Below are 13765 nucleotides of genomic sequence, written 5' to 3'. Positions count from 1 at the left end.
TCTTACTTTTCGACCTTTACTTGTGGGAACGATTGATACCGATTGCGTGTCCCAGTGACATCTGTCCGCCTCGATAACGTAGTAGGTAGCGCGTCAGTCTCAGAATCTGAAGGTCATGAGTTCAATCAACACCCGGGGCAAAGGCGGTGCAGATTTTTTGTTTGCTTATGAGAGTTTAATTAGGTCGCGAGGGGTGCGCTTTCTGGAGCAGTAATGAATGACTGTTGCTGAGTTTTCTTAATTTTTCGACCGTTAACTTGTGGGAACTATTGATACCGGTTATGTTTCCGAGTGACCCCTGTCCGCCTCGGTAGCGCAGTAGGCAGCGCGTCAGTCACATAATCTGAAGGTCGTGAGTTCAATCCACACCCGGGGCAAAGGCGGTGCAGATTTTTTGTTTGCTTATAAGAGTTTAATTAGGTTGTGAGGAGTGCGCTGTTTGGAGCAGTAATGAATGACTGTTGCTGAGTTTTCTTAATTTTTCGACCGTTAATTTGTGGGAACTATTGATACTGGTTATGTTTCCTAGTGACCCCTGTCCGCCTCGGTAGCGCAGTAGGCAGCGCGTCAGTCTCATATTCTGAAGGTCGTGAGTTCAATCCACACCCGGGGCGAAGGCGGTGCAGATTTTTTGTTTGCTTATGAGATTTTAATTAGGTCGTGAGGGGTGCACTGTCTGGAGCAGTAACGAATGACTGTTGCTCGGTTTTTTTACTTTTCTGACCTTTAACTTGTGGGAACTATTGATACCGATTGTGTTTCCCAGTGACACCTGCCCGCCTCGGCAGCGCAGTAGGCGGCGCGTCAGTCTCATAATCTGAAGGTCGTGAGGTCAATCCTCACCCGGGGCAAAGGCAGTGCAGATTTTTTGTTTGCTTATGAGAGTTTAATTAGGTCGTGAGGGGTGCACTGTCTGGAGCAGTAATGAATGACTGTGGCTCTGTTTTCTTTCTTTTTCGACCTTTAATTTGTGGGAACTAATGATACCGGTCGCATTTCGCAGTTACCCCAGTCCGCCTCGGTAGCGCAGTGGGCAGCGCGTCAATCTCAAAATCTGAAGGTCATGAGTTCAATCCTCACCCGGGGCAAAGGTGGTCAGATTTTTGTTTGCTTATGAGAGTTTAATTAGGTCGTTAGGGGTGCGCTGTCTGGAGCAGTAATGAATGACTGTTGCGGAGTTTTCTTACTTTTTCGACCTTTAACTTGTGGGAACTATTGATACCGATTGTGTTTCCTAGTGACACCTGTTCGCCTCGCTAGCGCAGTAGGCGGCGCGTCAGTCTCATAATCTGAAGGTCGCGAGTTCAATCCTCACCCGGGGCAAAGGTGGTGCAGATTTTTTGTTTGCTTATGAGAGTTTAATTAGGTAGTGAGGGGTGCACTGTCTAGAGCAAAAACGAATGACTGTTGCTCGGTTTTCTTACTTTTTTGACCTTTAACTTGTGGGAACTATTGATACCGATTGTGTTTCCCAGTGACACCTGTCCACATGGGTAGCACAGTAGACGGCGCTTCAGTCTCATAATCTGAAAGTCATGAGTTCAATCCTTACCCGAGGCAAAGGCGGTGCAAATTTTTTGTTTGCTTATGAGAGTTTAATTAGGTCGTGAGGGGTGCACGGTCTGGAGAAGAAATGAATGACTGTTGCTGAGGTTTCTTACTTTTTCGACCTTTAACTTGTGGGAGCTATTGATACCGGTTGTGTTTTCTGTGACCCTGTCCGCCTCGGTAGCGCAGTAGGCAGCGCGTCAGTCTCATAATCTGAAGGTCGTGAGTTCAATCCACACCCGGGGCAAAGGCGGCGCAGATTTTTTGTTTGCTTATGAGAGTTTAATTAGGTCGTGAGGGGTGCGCTTTCTGGTGCAGTAATGAATGACTGTTGCTGAGTTTTCTTAATTTTTCGACCGTTAACTTGTGGGAACTATTGATACCGGTTATGTTTCCCAGTGACCCCTGTCCGCCTCGGTAGAGCAGTAGGCAGCGCGTCAGTCACATAATTTGAAGGTCGTGAGTTCAATCCACACCCGGGGCAAAGGCGGTGCAGATTTTTTGTTTGCTTATGAGAGTTTAATTAGGTTGTGAGGAGTGCGCTGTTTGGAGCAGTAATGAATGACTGTTGCTGAGTTTTCTTACTTTTTCGACCTTTACTTGTGGGAACGATTGATGCCGATTGCGTGTCCCAGTGACACCTGTCCGCCTCGATAACGCAGTAGGCAGCACGTCAGTCTCATAATCTGAAGGTCGTGAGTTCAATCCACACCCGGGGCAAAGGCGGTGCAGATTTTTTGTTTGCTTATGAGAGTTTAATTAGGTCGTGAGGGGTGCGCTTTCTGGAGCAGTAATGAATGACTGTTGCTGAGTTTTCTTAATTTTTCGACCGTTAACTTGTGGGAACTATTGATACCGGTTATGTTTCCCAGTGACCCCTGTCCGCCTTGGTAGCGCAGTAGGCAGCGCGTCAGTCACATAATCTGAAGGTCGTGAGTTCAATCCACACCCGGGGCAAAGGCGGTGCAGATTTTTTGTTTGCTTATGAGAGTTTAATTAGGTTGTGAGGAGTGCGCTGTTTGGAGCAGTAATGAATGACTGTTGCTGAGTTTTCTTACGTTTTCGTCCTTTACTTGTGGGAACGATTGATACCGATTGTGTTTCCCATTGACCCCTGTCCACCTCGGTAGCGCAGTAGGCAGCGCGTCAGTCTCATATTCTGAAGGTCGTGAGTTCAATACACACCCGGGGCAAAGGCGGTGCAGATTTTTTGTTTGCTTATGAGAGTTTAATTAGGTCGTGAGGGGTGCACTGTCTAGAGCAGTAACGAATGACTGTTGCTCGGTTTTTTTACTTTTCTGACCTTTAACTTGTGGGAAATATTGATACCGATTGTGTTTCCCAGTGACACCTGCCCGCCTCGGCAGCGCAGTAGGCGGCGCGTCAGTCTCATAATCTGAAGGTCGTGAGTTCAATGCTCACCCGGGCCAATGGCGGTGCAGTTTTTTTGTTTGCTTATGAGAGTTTAATTGGGTCGTGAGGGGTGCACCGTCTGGAGCAGTAATGAATGACTGTGGCTCGGTTTTCTTTCTTTTTCGACCTTTAATTTGTGGGAATTAATGATACCGGTTGCATTTCGCAGTTACCCCAGTCCTCCTCGGTAGCGCAGTGGGCAGTGCGTCAGTCTCAAAATCTGAAGGTCGTGAGTTAAATCCTCACCCGGGGCAAAGGCGCTGCAGTTTATTTGTTTGCTTATGAGAGTTTAACTAATTCGGGAGGGGTGCACTGTCTGGAGCAGTAAAGAATGACTGTTGCTCGGTTTTCTTATTTTTTCGACCTTTCACTTGTGGGAACTATTGATACCGATTGTGTTTGCTAGTGACAACTGTCCGCCTCGGTAGCGCAGTAGGCAGCGCGTCAGTCTCATAATCTGAAGGTCGTGAGTTCAATCCTCACCCGGGGCAAAAGCCGTGCAGATTTTTTGTTTTCTTATGAGAGTTTAATTGGGTCGTGAGGGGTGATCTGTCTGGAGCAATAATAAATGACTGTTGCTCGGTTTTCTTACTTTTTCGACCTTTGATTTGTGGGAACTAATGATCCTGGTTTCGTGTCCCAGTGACACCTGTCCGCCTCGATAGCGCTGTAGGCAGCGCATCAGTCTCATAATCTGAAGGTAGTGAGTTCAATCCTCACCCGGGGCAAAAGCGGTGCAGATTTTTTGTTTTCTTATGAGAGTTTAATTGGGTCGTGAGGGGTGATCTGTCTGGAGCAATAATGAATGACTGTTGCTCGGTTTTCTTACTTTTTCGACCTTTGGTTTGTGGGAACTAATGATCCTGGTTTCGTGTCCCAGTGACACCAGTCCGCCTCGATAGCGCAGTAGGCAGCGCATCAGTCTCATTATCTGAAGGTCGTGAGTTCAATCCTCACTCGGGGCAAAGGCGGTGCATATTTTTTGTTTGCTTATGAGAATTTAATTAGGTCGTGAGGGGTGCACGGTCTGGAGAAGATATGAATGACTGTTGCTGAAGTTTCTTACTTTTTCGACCTTTAACTTGTGGGAGCTATTGTTACCAGTTGTGTTTCCCAGTGACCCCTGTCTGCCTCGGTAGCGCAGTAGGCAGCGCGTCAGTCTTATAATCTGAAGGTCGTGAGTTCAATCCACACCCGGGGCAAAGGCGGTTCAGATTTTTTGTTTGCTTATGAGAGTTTAATTAGGTTGTGAGGGGTGCGCTGTCTGGAGCAGTAATGAATGACTGTTGCTGAGTTTTTTTACTTTTTCGACCTTTACTTGTGGGAACGATTGATACCGATTGTGTTTCCCATTGACCCCGGTCTGCCTCGGTAGCGCAGTAGGCAGCGCGTCAGTCTCATATTCTGAAGGTCGTGACATCAATCCACACCCGGGGCAAAGGCGGTGCAGATTTTTTGTTTGCTTATGAGAGTTTAATTATGTCGTGAGGGGTGCACTGTCTGGAGTAGTAACAAATGACTGTTGCTCGGTTTTTTTACTTTTCTGACCTTTAACCCCTGGGAACTATTGATACCGATTGCGTTTCCCAGTGACACCTGTCCGCCTCGGTGGCGCAGTAGGCAGAGCATCAGTCTTACAATCTGAAGGTCGTGAGTTCAACCCTCACCCGGGGCAAAGTTGGTGCAGTTTCTTTGTTTGCTTCTGAGAGTTTAATTAGGTCGTGAGGGGTGCGCTGTCTGGAGCAGTAATGAATGACTGTTGCTAAGTTTTCTTACTTTTTCGACCTTTAATTTGTGGGAACTAATGATCCCGGTTGCGTTTCCCAGTGACACCTGGCCGCCTCGGTAGCGCAGTAGGCAGAGCATCAGTCTTACAATCTGAAGGTCGTGAGTTCAACCCTCACCCGGGGCAAAGTTGGTGCAGTTTATTTGTTTGCTTCTGAGAGTTTAATTAGGTCGTGAGGGGTGCGCTGTCTGGAGCAATAATGAATGACTGTTGCTAAGTTTTCTTACTTTTTCGACCTTTAATTTGTGGGAACTAATGATCCCGGTTGCGTTTCCCAGTGACACCTGTCCGCCTCGATAGCGCAGTAGGCAGCGCGTCAGTCTCACAATCTGAAGGTCGTGAGTTCAATACACACCCGCGGCAAAGGAGGTAAAGATTTTTTGTTTGCTTGTAAGAGTTTAATTAGGTCATTAGGGGTGCGCTGTGTGGAGCAGTAATGAATGACTGTTGCTCGGTTTTCTTTCTTTTTCGACCTTTAATTTGTGGGAACTAATGATACCAGTCGCATTCCGCAGTTACCCCAGTCCGCCTCGGTAGCGCAGTGGGCAGCGCGTCAATCTCAAAATGTGAAGGTCGTGAGTTCAATCCTCACCCAGGGCAAAGGTGGTCAGATTTTTGTTTGCTTATGAGAGTTTAATTAGGTCGTGAGGGGTGCGCTGTCTGGAGCAGTAATGAATGACTGTTCCTGAGTTTTCTTACTTTTCGACCTTTACTTGTGGGAACGATTGATACCGATTGCGTGTCCCAGTGACACCTGTCCGCCTCGATAACGTAGTAGGTAGCGCGTCAGTCTCATAATCTGAAGGTCATGAGTTCAATCAACACCCGGGGCAAAGGCGGTGCAGATTTTTTGTTTGCTTATGAGAGTTTAATTAGGTCGCGAGGGGTGCGCTTTCTGGAGCAGTAATGAATGATGTTGCTGAGTTTTCTTAATTTTTCGACCGTTAACTTGTGAGAACTATTGATACCGGTTATGTTTCCGAGTGACCCCTGTCCGCCTCGGTAGCGCAGTAGGCAGCGCGTCAGTCACATAATCTGAAGGTCGTGAGTTCAATCCACACCCGGGGCAAAGGCGGTGCAGATTTTTTGTTTGCTTATAAGAGTTTAATTAGGTTGTGAGGAGTGCGCTGTTTGGAGCAGTAATGAATGACTGTTGCTGAGTTTTCTTAATTTTTCGACCGTTAATTTGTGGGAACTATTGATACTGGTTATGTTTCCTAGTGACCCCTGTCCGCCTCGGTAGCGCAGTAGGAAGCGCGTCAGTCTCATATTCTGAAGGTCGTGAGTTCAATCCACACCCGGGGCGAAGGCGGTGCAGATTTTTTGTTTGCTTATGAGATTTTAATTAGGTCGTGAGGGGTGCACTGTCTGGAGCAGTAACGAATGACTGTTGCTCGGTTTTTTTACTTTTCTGACCTTTAACTTGTGGGAACTATTGATACCGATTGTGTTTCCCAGTGACACCTGCCCGCCTCGGCAGCGCAGTAGGCGGCGCGTCAGTCTCATAATCTGAAGGTCATGAGGTCAATCCTCACCCGGGGCAAAGGCAGTGCAGATTTTTTGTTTGCTTATGAGAGTTTAATTAGGTCGTGAGGGGTGCACTGTCTGGAGCAGTAATGAATGACTGTGGCTCTGTTTTCTTTCTTTTTCGACCTTTAATTTGTGGGAACTAATGATACCGGTCGCATTTCGCAGTTACCCCGGTCCGCCTCGGTAGCGCAGTGGGCAGCGCGTCAATCTCAAAATCTGAAGGTCGTGAGTTCAATCCTCACCCGGGGCAAAGGTGGTCAGATTTTTGTTTGCTTATGAGAGTTTAATTAGGTCGTTAGGGGTGCGCTGTCTGGAGCAGTAATGAATGACTGTTGCGGAGTTTTCTTACTTTTTCGACCTTTAACTTGTGGGAACTATTGATACCGATTGTGTTTCCTAGTGACACCTGTTCGCCTCGCTAGCGCAGTAGGCGGCGCGTCAGTCTCATAATCTGAAGGTCGCGAGTTCAATCCTCACCCGGGGCAAAGGTGGTGCAGATTTTTTGTTTGCTTATGAGAGTTTAATTAGGTAGTGAGGGGTGCACTGTCTAGAGCAAAAACGAATGACTGTTGCTCGGTTTTCTTACTTTTTTGACCTTTAACTTGTGGGAACTATTGATACCGATTGTGTTTCCCAGTGACACCTGTCCACATGGGTAGCACAGTAGACGGCGCTTCAGTCTCATAATCTGAAAGTCATGAGTTCAATCCTTACCCGAGGCAAAGGCGGTGCAAATTTTTTGTTTGCTTATGAGAGTTTAATTAGGTCGTGAGGGGTGCACGGTCTGGAGAAGAAATGAATGACTGTTGCTGAGGTTTCTTACTTTTTCGACCTTTAACTTGTGGGAGCTATTGATACCGGTTGTGTTTTCTGTGACCCCTGTCCGCCTCTGTAGCGCAGTAGGCAGCGCGTCAGTCTCATAATCTGAAGGTCGTGAGTTCAATCCACACCCGGGGCAAAGGCGGCGCAGATTTTTTGTTTGCTTATGAGAGTTTAATTAGGTCGTGAGGGGTGCGCTTTCTGGAGCAGTAATGAATGACTGTTGCTGAGTTTTCTTAATTTTTCGACCGTTAACTTGTGGGAACTATTGATACCGGTTATGTTTCCCAGTGACCCCTGTCCGCCTCGGTAGAGCAGTAGGCAGCGCGTCAGTCACATAATTTGAAGGTCGTGAGTTCAATCCACACCCGGGGCAAAGGCGGTGCAGATTTTTGTTTGCTTATGAGAGTTTAATTAGGTTGTGAGGAGTGCGCTGTTTGGAGCAGTAATGAATGACTGTTGCTGAGTTTTCTTACTTTTTCGACCTTTACTTGTGGGAACGATTGATACCGATTGCGTGTCCCAGTGACACCTGTCCGCCTCGATAACGCAGTAGGCAGCACGTCAGTCTCATAATCTGAAGGTCGTGAGTTCAATCCACACCCGGGGCAAAGGCGGTGCAGATTTTTTGTTTGCTTATGAGAGTTTAATTAGGTCGTGAGGGGGTGCGCTTTCTGGAGCAGTAATGAATGACTGTTGCTGAGTTTTCTTAATTTTTCGACCGTTAACTTGTGGGAACTATTGATACCGGTTATGTTTCCCAGTGACCCCTGTCCGCCTTGGTAGCGCAGTAGGCAGCGCGTCAGTCACATAATCTGAAGGTCGTGAGTTCAATCCACACCCGGGGCAAAGGCGGTGCAGATTTTTTGTTTGCTTATGAGAGTTTAATTAGGTTGTGAGGAGTGCGCTGTTTGGAGCAGTAATGAATGACTGTTGCTGAGTTTTCTTACGTTTTCGTCCTTTACTTGTGGGAACGATTGATACCGATTGTGTTTCCCATTGACCCCTGTCCACCTCGGTAGCGCAGTAGGCAGCGCGTCAGTCTCATATTCTGAAGGTCGTGAGTTCAATACACACCCGGGGCAAAGGCGGTGCAGATTTTTTGTTTGCTTATGAGAGTTTAATTAGGTCGTGAGGGGTGCACTGTCTAGAGCAGTAACGAATGACTGTTGCTCGGTTTTTTTACTTTTCTGACCTTTAACTTGTGGGAAATATTGATACCGATTGTGTTTCCCAGTGACACCTGCCCGCCTCGGCAGCGCAGTAGGCGGCGCGTCAGTCTCATAATCTGAAGGTCGTGAGTTCAATGCTCACCCGGGCCAATGGCGGTGCAGTTTTTTTGTTTGCTTATGAGAGTTTAATTGGGTCGTGAGGGGTGCACCGTCTGGAGCAGTAATGAATGACTGTGGCTCGGTTTTCTTTCTTTTTCGACCTTTAATTTGTGGGAATTATTGATGCCGGTTGCATTTCGCAGTTACCCCAGTCCTCCTCGGTAGCGCAGTGGGCAGTGCGTCAGTCTCAAAATCTGAAGGTCGTGAGTTAAATCCTCACCCGGGGCAAAGGCGCTGCAGTTTATTTGTTTGCTTATGAGAGTTTAACTAATTCGGGAGGGGTGCACTGTCTGGAGCAGTAAAGAATGACTGTTGCTCGGTTTTCTTATTTTTTCGACCTTTCACTTTTGGGAACTATTGATACCGATTGTGTTTGCTAGTGACAACTGTCCGCCTCGGTAGCGCAGTAGGCAGCGCGTCAGTCTCATAATCTGAAGGTCGTGAGTTCAATCCTCACCCGGGGCAAAAGCCGTGCAGATTTTTTGTTTTCTTATGAGAGTTTAATTGGGTCGTGAGGGGTGATCTGTCTGGAGCAATAATAAATGACTGTTGCTCGGTTTTCTTACTTTTTCGACCTTTGATTTGTGGGAACTAATGATCCTGGTTTCGTGTCCCAGTGACACCTGTCCGCCTCGATAGCGCAGTAGGCAGCGCATCAGTCTCATAGTCTGAAGGTAGTGAGTTCAATCCTCACCCGGGGCAAAAGCGGTGCAGATTTTTTGTTTTCTTATGAGAGTTTAATTGGGTCGTGAGGGGTGATCTGTCTGGAGCAATAATGAATGACTGTTGCTCGGTTTTCTTACTTTTTCGACCTTTGGTTTGTGGGAACTAATGATCCTGGTTTCGTGTCCCAGTGACACCAGTCCGCCTCGATAGCGCAGTAGGCAGCGCATCAGTCTCATAATCTGAAGGTAGTGAGTTCAATCCTCACTCGGGGCAAAGGCGGTGCATATTTTTTGTTTGCTTATGAGAATTTAATTAGGTCGTGAGGGGTGCACGGTCTGGAGAAGATATGAATGACTGTTGCTGAAGTTTCTTACTTTTTCGACCTTTAACTTGTGGGAGCTATTGTTACCAGTTGTGTTTCCCAGTGACCCCTGTCTGCCTCGGTAGCGCAGTAGGCAGCGCGTCAGTCTTATAATCTGAAGGTCGTGAGTTCAATCCACACCCGGGGCAAAGGCGGTTCAGATTTTTTGTTTGCTTATGAGAGTTTAATTAGGTTGTGAGGGGTGCGCTGTCTGGAGCAGTAATGAATGACTGTTGCTGAGTTTTTTTACTTTTTCGACCTTTACTTGTGGGAACGATTGATACCGATTGTGTTTCCCATTGACCCCGGTCTGCCTCGGTAGCGCAGTAGGCAGCGCGTCAGTCTCATATTCTGAAGGTCGTGACATCAATCCACACCCGGGGCAAAGGCGGTGCAGATTTTTTGTTTGCTTATGAGAGTTTAATTATGTCGTGAGGGGTGCACTGTCTGGAGTAGTAACGAATGACTGTTGCTCGGTTTTTTTACTTTTCTGACCTTTAACCCCTGGGAACTATTGATACCGATTGCGTTTCCCAGTGACACCTGTCCGCCTCGGTGGCGCAGTAGGCAGAGCATCAGTCTTACAATCTGAAGGTCGTGAGTTCAACCCTCACCCGGGGCAAAGTTGGTGCAGTTTCTTTGTTTGCTTCTGAGAGTTTAATTAGGTCGTGAGGAGTGCGCTGTCTGGAGCAGTAATGAATGACTGTTGCTAAGTTTTCTTACTTTTTCGACCTTTAATTTGTGGGAACTAATGATCCCGGTTGCGTTTCCCAGTGACACCTGGCCGCCTCGGTAGCGCAGTAGGCAGAGCATCAGTCTTACAATCTGAAGGTCGTGAGTTCAACCCTCACCCGGGGCAAAGTTGGTGCAGTTTATTTGTTTGCTTCTGAGAGTTTAATTAGGTCGTGAGGGGTGCGCTGTCTGGAGCATTAATGAATGACTGTTGCTAAGTTTTCTTACTTTTTCGACCTTTAATTTGTGGGAACTAATGATCCCGGTTGCGTTTCCCAGTGACACCTGTCCGCCTCGATAGCGCAGTAGGCAGCGCGTCAGTCTCACAATCTGAAGGTCGTGAGTTCAATACACACCCGCGGCAAAGGAGGTAAAGATTTTTTGTTTGCTTGTAAGAGTTTAATTAGGTCATTAGGGGTGCGCTGTGTGGAGCAGTAATGAATGACTGTTGCTCGGTTTTCTTTCTTTTTCGACCTTTAATTTGTGGGAACTAATGATACCAGTCGCATTCCGCAGTTACCCCAGTCCGCCTCGGTAGCGCAGTGGGCAGCGCGTCAATCTCAAAATGTGAAGGTCGTGAGTTCAATCCTCACCCAGGGCAAAGGTGGTCAGATTTTTGTTTGCTTATGAGAGTTTAATTAGGTCGTGAGGGGTGCGCTGTCTGGAGCAGTAATGAATGACTGTTGCGGAGTTTTCTTACTTTTTTGACTTTTAACTTGTGGGAACTATTGATACCGATTGTGTTTCCCAGTGACACCTGTTCGCCTCGCTAGCGCAGTAGGCGGCGCGTCAGTCTCATATTCTAAAGGTCGTGAGTTCAATCCTCACCCGGGGCAAAGGTGGTGCAGATTTTTTGTTTGCTTATGGGAGTTTAATTAGGTAGTGAGGGGTGCACTGTCTACAGCAGTAACGAATGACTGTTGCTCGGTTTTTCTTACTTTTTTGACCTTTAACTTGTGGGAACTATTGATACCGATTGTGTTTCCCAGTGACACCTGTCCACCTCGGTAGCACAGTAGGCGGCGCTTCAGTCTCATAATCTGAAGGTCACGAGTTCAATCCTTACCCGGGGCAAAGGCGGTGCAGTTTGTTTGTTTGCTTATGAGTTTAACTAGGTCGGGAGGGGTGCACTATCTGGAGCAGTAATGAATGACTGTTGCTCAGTTTTCTTATTTTTTCGACCTTTCACTTGTGGGAACTATTGATACCGATTGTGCTTGCTAGTGACAAATGTGCGCCTCGGTAGTGCAGTAGGGAGCGCGTCAGTCTCATAATCTCAAGGTCGTGAGTTGCATCTTCACCCGGGGCAAAGGCGGTGCAGTTTTTTGTTTGCTTATGAGTGTTTAACTAGGTCGTGAGGGGTGCGCTGTCTGGAGCAGTAATGAATGACGGTTGCTGAGTTTTCTTACTTTTTCGACCTTTAACTTGTGGGAACCATTGATACCGGTTGTATTTCTCAGTGACCCCTGTCTGCCTCGGTAGCGAAGTAGGCAGCGCGTCAGTCTCGTAATCTGAAGGTCGTGAGTTCAATCCACACCCGGGGCAAAGGCGGTTCAGATTTTTTGTTTGCTTATGAGAGTTTAATTAGGTCGTGAGGGGTGCGCTGTCTGGAGCAGTAATGAATGACTGTTGCGTAGTTTTCTTAATTTTCGGACGTTTAACTTGTGGAAACTATTGATATCGGTTGTTTTCAAGTGACCCCTGTCCGCCTCGGTAGCGCTGTAGGCAGCGCGTCAGTCTCGTAATCTGAAGGTCGTGAGTTCAATCCACTTCCGGGGCAAAGGAGGTTCAGATTTTTTGTTTGCTTATGAGAGTTTAATTAGGTCGTGAGGGGTGCGCTGTCTGGAGCAGTAATGAATGACTGTTGCGTAGTTTTCTTAATTTTTGTACGTTTAACTTGTGGAAACTATTGATATCGGTTGTTTTCCAGTGACCCCTGTCCGCCTCGGTAGCGCTGTAGGCAGCGCGTCAGTCTCATAATCTGAAGGTCGTGAGTTCAATCCACACCCGGTGCAAAGGCGGTACAGTTTTTTGTTTGCTTATGAGAGTTTAATTAGGTCGTGAGGGGTGCGCTGTCTGGAGCAGTAATAAATGACTGTTGCTCTGTTTTCTTACTTTTTCGACCTTTAGCTTGTGGGAACTAATGATCCCGGTTGCGTTTCCCAGTGACACCTGTCCGCTTCGGTAGCGCAGTAGGCAGCACGTCAGTCCCATAATCTGAAGGTTGTGAGTTGAATCCTCACCCGGGGCAAAGGCTGTGCAGATGTTTTGTTTGCTTATGAGAGTATAATTAGGTCGTGAGGGGTATAGTGTCTGGAGCAGTAATGAATGACTGTTGCTGAGTTTCCATACTTTTTCGACATTTTTTTGTGGGAACTATTATACCGGTTGTGTTTTCCAGTGACGCCTGTCCGCCTCGGTAGCACAGTAGGCAGCGCCTCAGTCTCATAATCTGAAGGTCGTGAGTACAATCTTCACCCGGGGCAATGGCGGTGGAGTTTTTTTGTTTGCTTATGAGAGTTTAATTAGGTGGTGAGGGGTGAACTGTCTGGAGCATTATTGAATGACTGATGCACGGTCTTCTTACTTTTTCGACCTTTAATTTGTGGGAACTATTGATACCAGTTTTGTTTCCCAGTGACACCTGTCCGCCTCGGTAGCGCAGTCAAAATATTCATGGGTGTTTTGGCCAGGCGAATCCAAACAGTGATTACAGAAATTGTCGGATCACATCAGACTTGTGGCATAAAAGGCAGAACAATTATGACGAACATTCATATTGCACGAAATATGTTAGAATGCTGCGATGAGTTTGACTGCAAAGGAGCTATGCTACAAATCGATCTCGAGAAGGCATTTGACCGCATGAACCATGATGTACTTTTCAGCATTCTTGACTATGTCAATATAGGGTCTGTGGTGTTGGAAGGGGTCCGAATGGCGTACACGGGATGCTCTACGAGAATTGTAATAAACAAACAGCTTAGTGATAATATAAGGTCTTATCGAGTGTAAAACAAGGATGCCCTGCATCGGCACGGCTTTTTGCTATCTATTTAGAACCTCTATGCCAGAAATCGATACAGAATGATCAGGTGCGGGGGTTATATTTGATGTCTGCAGAGGTCAAAATACTTAGTTACGCCGACTATAATGTTGTGTTCTGCGAAGATCGGGAGAGTATTAGAGAAGCACTAAATGATGTGAAATTCTTCTGTGATTGCACTGATAGTAGAGTAATATGGAGTAAATGTCTTGGAATATGGCACGGAAATTGGCAGAGCACATCATCGATATTTAAAAGCATTACATGGAAGGTTATACCTTAAAAGTACTTAGGGGTAGTTTTCCAACACTACAGAGACACAACAGAAAATTGGAAACAAGAGACAGAGCAACTAAGAGACAAGACAAAAACGTGGGGTGGGCGCGATTTCTCAATGTTTACGAGGTCAACAGTGAGCAACATATTTCTGATTTCACGAGTATGGTATGTTTTACAAGTGCTATTCATGTCACGTGTTGCTGTACAAAAGCTACACAGAGTGATCGCAGTGTTTATCTTGGCGTCCACGTGGG

General features: G+C 46.8%; 17 non-coding genes across 17 annotated transcripts; all 17 read left to right on the top strand.

Annotated features, from left to right (window-relative positions):
- The first annotated feature begins 1015 nt into the window (after positions 1-1015).
- TRNAL-CAA (transfer RNA leucine (anticodon CAA)) lies at positions 1016-1088 on the top strand. The gene has a single exon. It is a non-coding gene; the product is annotated as a tRNA-Leu (tRNA).
- A 634-nt stretch (positions 1089-1722) lies between these two features.
- Positions 1723-1795, top strand: TRNAM-CAU (transfer RNA methionine (anticodon CAU)). Its single transcript has one exon. It is a non-coding gene; the product is annotated as a tRNA-Met (tRNA).
- A 1347-nt stretch (positions 1796-3142) lies between these two features.
- Positions 3143-3215, top strand: TRNAL-CAA (transfer RNA leucine (anticodon CAA)). Its single transcript has one exon. It is a non-coding gene; the product is annotated as a tRNA-Leu (tRNA).
- Positions 3216-3379: 164 nt separating this feature from the next.
- TRNAM-CAU (transfer RNA methionine (anticodon CAU)) lies at positions 3380-3452 on the top strand. Its single transcript has one exon. It is a non-coding gene; the product is annotated as a tRNA-Met (tRNA).
- Positions 3453-3853: 401 nt separating this feature from the next.
- On the top strand, positions 3854-3926 carry TRNAM-CAU (transfer RNA methionine (anticodon CAU)). Its single transcript has one exon. It is a non-coding gene; the product is annotated as a tRNA-Met (tRNA).
- Positions 3927-4090: 164 nt separating this feature from the next.
- Positions 4091-4163, top strand: TRNAI-UAU (transfer RNA isoleucine (anticodon UAU)). Its single transcript has one exon. It is a non-coding gene; the product is annotated as a tRNA-Ile (tRNA).
- A 400-nt stretch (positions 4164-4563) lies between these two features.
- Positions 4564-4636, top strand: TRNAV-UAC (transfer RNA valine (anticodon UAC)). The gene has a single exon. It is a non-coding gene; the product is annotated as a tRNA-Val (tRNA).
- Positions 4637-4800: 164 nt separating this feature from the next.
- Positions 4801-4873, top strand: TRNAV-UAC (transfer RNA valine (anticodon UAC)). Its single transcript has one exon. It is a non-coding gene; the product is annotated as a tRNA-Val (tRNA).
- A 401-nt stretch (positions 4874-5274) lies between these two features.
- On the top strand, positions 5275-5347 carry TRNAL-CAA (transfer RNA leucine (anticodon CAA)). Its single transcript has one exon. It is a non-coding gene; the product is annotated as a tRNA-Leu (tRNA).
- A 1107-nt stretch (positions 5348-6454) lies between these two features.
- TRNAL-CAA (transfer RNA leucine (anticodon CAA)) lies at positions 6455-6527 on the top strand. The gene has a single exon. It is a non-coding gene; the product is annotated as a tRNA-Leu (tRNA).
- A 2055-nt stretch (positions 6528-8582) lies between these two features.
- On the top strand, positions 8583-8655 carry TRNAL-CAA (transfer RNA leucine (anticodon CAA)). The gene has a single exon. It is a non-coding gene; the product is annotated as a tRNA-Leu (tRNA).
- Positions 8656-8819: 164 nt separating this feature from the next.
- TRNAM-CAU (transfer RNA methionine (anticodon CAU)) lies at positions 8820-8892 on the top strand. Its single transcript has one exon. It is a non-coding gene; the product is annotated as a tRNA-Met (tRNA).
- Positions 8893-9293: 401 nt separating this feature from the next.
- On the top strand, positions 9294-9366 carry TRNAM-CAU (transfer RNA methionine (anticodon CAU)). The gene has a single exon. It is a non-coding gene; the product is annotated as a tRNA-Met (tRNA).
- A 164-nt stretch (positions 9367-9530) lies between these two features.
- On the top strand, positions 9531-9603 carry TRNAI-UAU (transfer RNA isoleucine (anticodon UAU)). The gene has a single exon. It is a non-coding gene; the product is annotated as a tRNA-Ile (tRNA).
- A 400-nt stretch (positions 9604-10003) lies between these two features.
- Positions 10004-10076, top strand: TRNAV-UAC (transfer RNA valine (anticodon UAC)). Its single transcript has one exon. It is a non-coding gene; the product is annotated as a tRNA-Val (tRNA).
- Positions 10077-10240: 164 nt separating this feature from the next.
- TRNAV-UAC (transfer RNA valine (anticodon UAC)) lies at positions 10241-10313 on the top strand. Its single transcript has one exon. It is a non-coding gene; the product is annotated as a tRNA-Val (tRNA).
- A 401-nt stretch (positions 10314-10714) lies between these two features.
- On the top strand, positions 10715-10787 carry TRNAL-CAA (transfer RNA leucine (anticodon CAA)). The gene has a single exon. It is a non-coding gene; the product is annotated as a tRNA-Leu (tRNA).
- Positions 10788-13765: the final 2978 nt, after the last annotated feature.

This window comes from Rhipicephalus microplus, chromosome 3 (genome assembly GCF_043290135.1).
Source record: "Rhipicephalus microplus isolate Deutch F79 chromosome 3, USDA_Rmic, whole genome shotgun sequence".
NCBI classification, from domain to species: Eukaryota; Metazoa; Arthropoda; class Arachnida; order Ixodida; family Ixodidae; genus Rhipicephalus; species Rhipicephalus microplus.
This window is presented reverse-complemented; position numbering and strand designations above follow the sequence as displayed.